Source organism: Elephantulus edwardii, unplaced genomic scaffold (assembly GCF_000299155.1).
Source record: "Elephantulus edwardii isolate Elephantulus edwardi_28Jun2011 unplaced genomic scaffold, EleEdw1.0 scaffold00203, whole genome shotgun sequence".
Lineage (NCBI taxonomy): Eukaryota > Metazoa > Chordata > Mammalia > Macroscelidea > Macroscelididae > Elephantulus > Elephantulus edwardii.
The window spans coordinates 4,515,418-4,525,245 of NW_006399953.1; positions in this window are offsets into that span (position 1 = coordinate 4,515,418).

The following is a 9,828-nucleotide window of genomic DNA, read 5'->3' on the forward strand; positions in this document are numbered from 1 at the left end:
TGATTCAGTGACTGGGATAATTGGGATGGGAGTGTCAGAGACAGTGCGATTGGCACAGGACAGAGCGGAGTTTAGGGCTGTTGTACATAGGATCGCTATGAGTCTCAGGCGACTCGACCACACATAACAACAACAACAACAAATATCATAGACAGAGATTGGTCATCTTTCTTCCTCAGAATGGTTGTGATCTAAAACTGTCAGAAAAGAGAGGCTTTTTAGTTATCAGTGAAAATCTGTATGGTATATACCACAAAGCTTCATTTCTAACAAACAGAAGATGGTGAACATGTAGGTATGTTGCTACTTCAGAGTACACGTTAGGTACAGATCTGACTTCTTTTACTCTTTCTCATCACCTTGGTGAAGAAAACTGCCATATTATGCATAGTTCAATGGAAGGGAACTCTAGTATCCATCCAAAAGCCAACAAGGAAGTCAAGACTGTCAATAGCTACATAAGAAGAATGGAAAGTCTTCTTTAGTCTTAGTATTGACTAAAAATTTACAGCCTATTAAATGTCCATACTCAGAAACACTCAAAACAGTCATGTCTGATTACTAAACACCAGAAAAGATGAGATAATAAATGTTTATTGCTTTAACAACCTGAAGTTCAGAATAATTGGAGTGCTGTAATGTATCACCTGAGTAGTTAAGGGAGGGTGACATTGCATAGACAAAAAGAGAATGAGATGCACATGGACATGAGTAAATTCCAAATAGTTATCTGGTCCAAGATGAAAAGTCTTAGCTCTGGAGACCTAGCAGTAAAAAGCTATACTGCAATCCCAAAGGCCATGGTTCTAAGACACTAGCTGTTATTGGAGAGAAGGATGGACAATGACTTCTCTTGTTACGTACAGCCTCTGAAAATCAGCTAGGGGATCAACTATGAGTTGATTCCAAATTTATGGCACACAACAACTAAACAACTAAACAAATGTTTATGTATTCTAGACAATTATAGAAAAGATGTGCTTTTCGAGAAGACACAATTATGAAGCCTTGTTTTCCATATGCAAATCACCTGAGATCTGCACTTGACTCATAAGAAAACTCCATGAAGACAGAAATTGTTTCCATTGTCAGGCTAATACTATAATGGTGCCATATTGACATGTTACAGTGGAATTTCATGGATTTATCCACAAATGTTTGCTGAAACCCTAGTTGTTGTTGTTGTTGACTGTCAATTTGAGCACAACTCATAATGACCCTATGAGCACAAGACCGGAAACATTTTTATAACTATGGTCATTTATCAAAGTTCTTTGTTTACAGATGCATAGTGTTTAGGAAGTGGATGCCACTCCTGCTTCTAATTCTGAAAATTAGTTATTTGGTGCTATTTGTAAATTTAGAGACATTCCAGGATAATCCATTTGTTTAGAGAAAACTATTTCTAAAAAAACTATTTTTATGAAATCCTCTTATCAATCTGTCTTACTACAAACTGAATTTCAATTATCTTTTCCTGTATGTGTTGTTATGAAAAACTTTGTGATAAAAACAAGGCTCAGAGATTTTTGTGATGTTATGGAAAAGAAATAGATTGACTGAGAATCTGTTACTGAAAATAAATAAATAAAAACGAAAATAAATCCTTTAAAAAACAAAAAATCCAAAATAATTTTAGGAGTAAGTGCTATGGTGATTTCTTGCCACCAGATATGGGGTTACCATAGTGATGATTACATAATATCTAAATTTCCATGTAACCATCTGGTAAGGAGTAGCTCATTCTTTTAAAAAAGACATCACACTGTTGGCATCTTATTTGTAGCTGGTTAAAAACAGCCCAGGAATGTAGGTGTTTAATGTTTTTGTCATGGCCCTAAATTTAGAAGAAATTGCATACCGAAAATCCCCTCTTGCAAATCACACTCAACAAACAGCATATTAATTTCTCCCATTATATCCAGTAATTCTACAGTTCTTTCTCTACTCTGAGGGGAACCTACAACCACATTTTGAAATAAATTTTGGACTTCTTGCAGCAAAAAGTCCTTTTACCTTCAGACTGATGCCTTCAGTGACTTCACATGGCTAACACAATGGTTATAAAAACCAGCTTTCAAGGATTCTGACACCCTAGAACATCCCTTTTTCTAATCATTATCTCTCATTATCTGAAAGATGACCCTTTCCTTTACTATCATTTATATTCATACAAGTATGTAAGCCCGCTACTTCGTTTATTATGTATCAGTCCCCTCCATTTGTAGAAGTCAAGTCCTGATTTCCTAGTGGCAAGTAGATGTTGCAAGCCCAAAGGCAGTTTGAGACCACCAGCTGCTCTGTGGAAGAAAGATGGGAAATCTCCTCCTGTACAATAAACTGCCTCTGGAAACCCACTGGAGGATCAACCATGAATCAGTTTCAACTCTACAATACTCCACAGCAATATCAAACCAGTACTATGAAGAAACAAACATGTCTTTTTCTCTGAAAATTATTCTATTACAGTTGAACTTTGAGCATCCAAATCTATAAACAAAGATCCAGTCCAGACCAAACCATCAGGTAATGGTAGTCAACACTCTCTAACAGAATGAAGCCTTCTCTTCATCTGGTTGGATTCTTGTCAACACATTCCCAGTCATTCAAGAAAAACAAAACAAAACAAAACAAAAAACAAACAAACAAACAAAAAAACCAAAGCAAAACACAGAAACTATGCCCAAATAACTATCAGTTATAAGTAAACTCAGTAGTCTAAAGTTCTTCCTGTGTTTCAGACTGACTGATCCCTTTTTTCAAATTTAGCCCCATATGGACAAAGTCTAAGGGATCTTTAGAACTCCCTGCTCCACAAACCAGTTGTTGTTGTTATGTACCGTTGAGTCCCTTGCGACTCATAGTGACCCTATGTACAACGGCCCTAAACTCTGTTCTGTCCTGTGCCAATCGCACTGTCTCTGACACGCCCATCCCAATTACCCCAGTCACTGAATCAATCTACCTTATAGAGGGCCTTCCCCTCCTGCTCTGTCCCTCCACCCTCCCAAGCATGATGTCTTTCTCTAAGGACATGTCTCTCCTTACAACATGTCCAAAGTATGTTAGATAGAACCTCAGAATCCTTGCCTCCAAGTAGCCACCCAGTTTAACCCTTTCCAGGATGAATCTGTTTGTTTTCCTAGTAGTCCATGGTACCCTCAACACTCTCCTCCAGCACCACAGCTCAAAGGCATCAATTCTCCTTCTACCCTCCTTGGTCATTGTCCATTCATCCATTCATCATGCTAGGTGGAGAGTCCAAACTCTTAATTACTATGTATTTCCCATTTCCTATCATCAAGTAGACCCAGGTGGTCATCATGAGTTAAGCATCAGCTTTACCTTGCCTTGATTTATTAGCAAAGTCCTTCTTTTTCCTACTTATCTTCTTTCAAATGTAACTCTCTTTAGAATATTGAGTGAAGTCTAATCTCTCTTAGAGTGAGCTCTACACTCTGCATCAAATTCTACTACTTATTACAAGCATTCTTTTAGGGAAAATTTTCCTTTTTTGGATGCAATTAATGTCCACCTGGCTTACATTTTTCCTTTAAATTACCATATGTGTCATCATCAACACTCTTGGTAACAGCAGCCAGGAAATAAAGAGATGAATTGCATTAGGAAAGTTGGCTGTGAGGGACCTCTCAAGACTACTGAAGAGCAATGACGTCAGACTGGAGACTAGGGTGTGCCTGATTCAGGCTATAGTCTTTGCAATTATGTGCTATGCCTCAGAAAGTTGGGCAGTGAATACGGTTGATAGAAAGAGAATTGATGCCTTTGAGCTTTGGTGCTGGATAAGAGTGTTGAATATACATGGACTGCTAGGAGAACAAACAGGTTTGTCCTAGAGAAGGTGAAGCCGAAATTCTCCGTGGAGTCAAGGATTCTGAAGCTTCGTCTGACATACTTTGGGCATGTTGCAAGGAGGGACTGGCTCTTGGAGTGGGACATCATGTTTGGCAGAGTGGAGGGGTGGCGAAAGAGATGAAGACCTTCGATGAGATGCATTGATTCTGTGACTGAAGCGGTGAGAATAAGTGCGTCTGAGATGGCTAGGTTGGCACAGGATAGAACAGACTTTAGAGCTCTTGCACATAGGGTCGCTATGAGTCACAAATGACTCGAAGGCACATAACAACAACAACATTAAATTAACAAAAACCTAATAATTTTTGCACCATATCTTAACATTGTTGTTGTTCTTAGGTGCCACTGATATAAGTACAACTAATAGCAACTCTCTGATTAGCCATCTTAAAACCTGTGCTATCCCTTACTATCTTCATTACCTCTGAGACAGTAGAGCCGACTGCTGAATTCACTTTGTCAGTCTATCTACTGAGGGTACATAGCCGTTATATTCCTTTTTAGAATATATTTCAACTGTATAACATGGGGAGAAACATAAAATTACACATAGGGTTTTTTTATTAAAACTCTCAGACTCATATTCATAACCTTTTGTCTCAAGTTTCTTGACTTCTATGCTATCTTAGTACCAGAAAAGTAACTCTGGGTATCTAAGGTTTATTATCCAAAATTGTCTTTCTTAGCCAAAATATTAACTGTTTGTTTTATGCTGAAGTAATTATTGTTTAAAGGAGAGAGTACACTACTTGGATGGGCAGAAACATATGAATAGGACATGTTAGCCAACCACAAGAGGATTGGATATCTACAATTCCACAAGGGGATTCACTAGTTTCAAAAAATCTATAAGAGTATTGGTTAATCTAATCAATAAATTGAATAGCTCTAGTTAGAGACACAGCTCAGATAGTGAAGAGAAAATGGACCTCCTGCCACCACCATGGAAAAAACATAACCACCAAGAAAAGGGTTGTTGTTGTTGTTTGGTGCCGTCGAGTCATAGAGGACTCATAGCGACCCTATGAGCAAACAGCCTGAGCACTGTTCGTACATGGAGTTTCTGGAGGCAAGCCATTTCAGAAGTGGATACCACTCCTGCTTCCAGGCTTGATTTAGTTGGGAAGCTCCACCCAACACTGTCCACCTTGGGTACCCATTACCACGATTGGCACATCACTGTCACAGTCTTCAGCATCACAGCAACCACGAGTTACCTCTGTACAGCAACAAACTAACCAGTGCTATACCACCTAGAAGAATCTTTGACAGGAAAACAATTTGAACCTGGCTGAGGGCCAGATGAAAATCACCCACCTTCAGCTTGGTAGCATAACTTCCTTTCCACTAGGCCAATGTAGCTCTCTCTTTGTCGTTGCCATTGTTATTGATGTTTGGTGCCTTCAAGTCATAGACAACTCATAGCGACCCTATGAATGAATGGCCTGAGCACTGTTCGAACATAGTTTCCGGAGGCAAGCCATTTTGGAAGTGGAGGCAGCTCCTGCTTCCAGGAGGCTTGATTTAGTCGGGAAGCTCCAGCCAACACTGTCCACCATGGGTACCCATTACCAAGACTGGCACATCACTGTCACAGTCTTCAATATCACAGCAACCATGAGTGGCCAAAATGAAGACCTGATGTGAGATGAGACCTAAAATGTTTATATGTGGGGGGGGGTGAGGGCGGAGGGGTAATGAGGAGGGCCAAAATTGGCAGGACTGAGAAATTTGTTGCACTACTAGAGGGGGACGTCAATATTAGCAGAACTGAGAACTTGGGAACCATAGCCCTGAACACATCAGGCTCAAGGCTGAGGTGTGTGTTTCTGTGCACATTTTAGGGGTTATCTTGATTTTATTCTGTTAATAATTTGGATTATACATTTTTAACTTCCCCAGTATGGTTATTTGTTGTCTGTGAGCTATCACATTGGATTTTGGGCATAGCAAAGCAGTAAGATTGATATTAGGATAACTAGAATGAGGTACAGGAGCATGAGGTAACATGTCTGACCTCATGGGAATCGTTTTGGTGTAACTGATGCTTTGGACCGGGTCAATTTCCCTTTGTGAAGTTGATAAAGGTCAGATAAGGCCATCCCCAAATGGACCTTGCTGTTTTTAGAGTAATCTTTTTCATTTTCTTCTCAACTTTATAAAAACAAAAAACCATTTTAATTATATGTCTAACCAAAACCCACATTTAAAAAAACCAAGCATATTTCTGAGCCTGGAGCAATGAATCCCATCACTTCTGACACCAATTGTGAAAGAAGCAGATACAACAGGGGCTTCCTCGATTACACCTTGTCACAGTTACTTCATAGCAGTGCCACAGTCTGTACATCCTTTTCCCACCATGGTCATCAACATTTTTTTAACAGTATGAAAAGCACTCTCTTATATTGGTTCCACAGTTGTTGATGTTTTGTAAGAGCATATATCTACAATTAAGGCACCTGGAGACTATGTACTTCCCCCACCCTCACCAGTATGAGCTAATGCAATGGGTTCAAAAATATTTTCAAAGGTTCTGACACCCCGACCTCTAATAGCAAATTAGGCATATCATTATCATGCTACCAGGTATAGGTGAAAACCTGCTTATGTGTGACAGAATGTGCACCTGAGAGTGTGTTCTGACTAAGACCTAAAACTGACAAACTGCAATAATGCCCCATATTTTGATATTATCATAACATGGAAGTCTCCTGGTGCTTTTCTTTCACACTAAGCCTGTTGATTTAAAAAGGCCAAACTTACAGGTCAATGATCCCTTAAATAAGAGGTATCAGTTATCAATAAGATGTTGATCAATAAATCCCATCTCCAGGGTAACAGCTACTTGAAATAACAGGCCCTAGCCAACAAAGAGCTATGAATAAAATTTTTTTAAAAAAAGCCTAGAATAAAAAAGATTGGAATGCAAAAGTTAGAAACAAAGAGGAAGAAATAGTACTCAGAAAGTATGGACTTCTTGAGAGAAATTACAATGGAAATAGAACAATCAAGTTGTGTATGTTCAATGATTTATTCATTGCAAAAGTCTTTAAAAAAACAACACAGTGACTTTACACATGGACTTCAGTTGATCAACTGCATAGGAGTCAGATTGACTATATCCATGGAAGGAGTATTGGAGAAGCTCTACACCAAATGTCAAAATCAGGCCAGAGGTAGACTGTAGAACAGACCATCAATTTCTCATGTGCAAGTTCATAATGAGGTGAAGAAAATGAGAAGAATTCCACAAGAATAAAAATACGACCTGAATTTGTTTCAGTTGAATTCCAAAATCATCTTAACAATAGGTTTGAAATATTAACACAAACAGTTGAAGACCAGATGAGTTGTGGTATAACATCAATAATATAATAAATGAAAAGAGTAAAAGATCATTGCAATGAGAGAGGTGAAAATAAAAACAGTCAAACAAACAAAACCCAACAACTTAAATGTTTGCCAGAAAAGATTCCAAAAAATGGCCATAAAGTGAACTAATTCAGTCTCGTAAAGACGAATACTGTAGAAGACCATATTGTAGAATGAGTACGAGGAATGAAGGAAAGAGGGAGATTAATCATTGGGTCACACAATTTGATAGGTAGAGGAAGGGGTAGACAAAGGAAAGGGGGGAAATCCAGTGTGAAAAACAATTTATACAAAATTTTAAGTGACTCAGTATAAAAAATAGAAAGAGGAAAAAAAATGATCAAATTCAAGGGAAAATATGCTGAAGTAAAAAATGTTGAACCAAAGATCAAAGATCAGCTAGAGAAGGCTAAGCAACATATTATAATGAAATATGCAGAGAGCTGGAATTGGATAATGAAAAGAACTCACTTGACATTTTTTAAACTGAGAAAATTGAAAAATAGACTTAAGCCTCAAATCTCAATATTGAAGAATGGTATAACTAATACATTGAATAATCCAGGAAGCATCAAAAGAAAACAGAGGGAATTCACAGAGTCACTAAACCAAAAAAAAAAGTATTTAGTGACATTTAAAATTTTCTTTAAGTACTATATGAAAAAGAGTGAATGGTAATGAAGGGAGAAGTTGAAGCTTCACTGAAGGCATTGGCAAAAATAAGCCCCCAGAAAACGATGAGTTACCAATTGACGAATTTCAACTAAAAAATGCAGCCTTGAATGTGCTCCTAATCAATGCCAGGAAATTTATGTCAGCTGTCTGGTCAACTGACTGGAAGATATTGATATATGTTCTCTAGTCCAAGAAAGGAGAACCAACAGAATGTGGAAATTATTTAACAATAGCATTAATATCACATGCAAGCAAAATATTACTGATGATCATTCATAAATGGCTAGAACAGTATGTAGGCAGGTAATTGCCAGAACTTCAAGCAGGATTTAGAGGAGGCCTTAGCACCAGTGATACCACTGCTGAAGTCACAAGGGTCCTGGTTGAAAGAATGTCTATTTATACTTTATTTATAATGCAAAGGCACTTGACAGTATGGACCATAACAAATTATGGCTAACACTGAGAAAACTGAGAATCCAAGAACATGTAATTATGCTTATGAGAAACCTATATCTAGGCCAAGAAACTGTTGCGTAAATGAAGTAAAAGATGACACATGGTTTACAATTAAGAATCATTATGTGTCATGGTTTTATCTTTTGTTCATGTTTTCATGCCTATTCAATCTGTATGCTGAGAAAATTATTCGAGAAGCTGGACTCTATGAAGAAGAATGTGACATCAAGATCAGAGGGGAGTCATCAATAACCTTTGTTATGCAGATGACATAACCTTGCTTGCTGAAAATGAGGAGGACTTGGAGTATTTGCTGCAGAAGATTTTTTTTTTAATGTAGCCTTCAATATGGATTACATCTGAATGTCAAGAAAACACAACTCTTACTGGTAGTCAATATTATCATAGTTGGAGAAAAGTTTGAATTTGTCAATGATTTCATATTACTTGGATCCACAATCTACATCCTTGTACCAGCAGTCAGGAGATCAAATGTATTGCACTAGGAAAGTCTGCTGTCAGAGATCTTTTCCAATTACTGAGGAGCAGTGATGTAAGTTTCAGGATGAAGGTACACCTGATTCAGGCGATGGTCTTTTCAAACACTGGTTATGGATCTGAGTGCTGGAAAACAAAAAAAAAAAAAAATAATTGATGTCTTTGAGCTGTGATGCTGGAAAAGAATATTGAATAGCTCTTGGACTTTTGAAAGATCAAACAAATATGTCTTGGAGTAAGTGCAGCCAGAGTATTCATCAAAGGAAACAATGATAAAGTTTCACTTTTGGGAAAGGCTATTGTTACTAGGAAAGATCATTACTTAGGAAAAAAAATCATGCTTGGGAAAATGGAGGGTCAGTAAAATGGAAGAAGACTCAATCAAACAGATTGACACAGTGACTACTGCAATGGGTTTGTGTATAGTGACTACTGCAATGGGTTTGTGTGTGTCAGAAAGTGTGAGGATGACACAGGATAGGATAGGGTTCCAATCCGTTTTTCATTGTGTGGTTATGGGTTATTCTCATCTCAAGGACACCTAAAAGCAACAAGAGATTATGCACAGCATCTCCTCTCTCATAATTAGTCTGTGTATGATAAATTTGTTCAAAACAGACCAGGTTATGCACTAAATTATTTTAACTCTTCAAGGAGCTTACAGACTAGGACAAGAAAAATTTATTGACACCAACAAATGTAGATCAAAATAAGCTCCATGGTTTCAGCTTGCTTAATATTTACTATACTGAAGTCATCCATCTGCTCTTGACTGTTATTTACACTCATCCTTAAGAATTTGTGCACATGATTTAACTTATGTTAATTAAGTCATGTAAATTCCCTTTGAACAAGATTAACTTAATATACATTTTATATTTACAAGTTTATTCTTTCCACCCCTTTTAAAATTATTAGGATTATTGCCAAGTGAATTAGTAATAG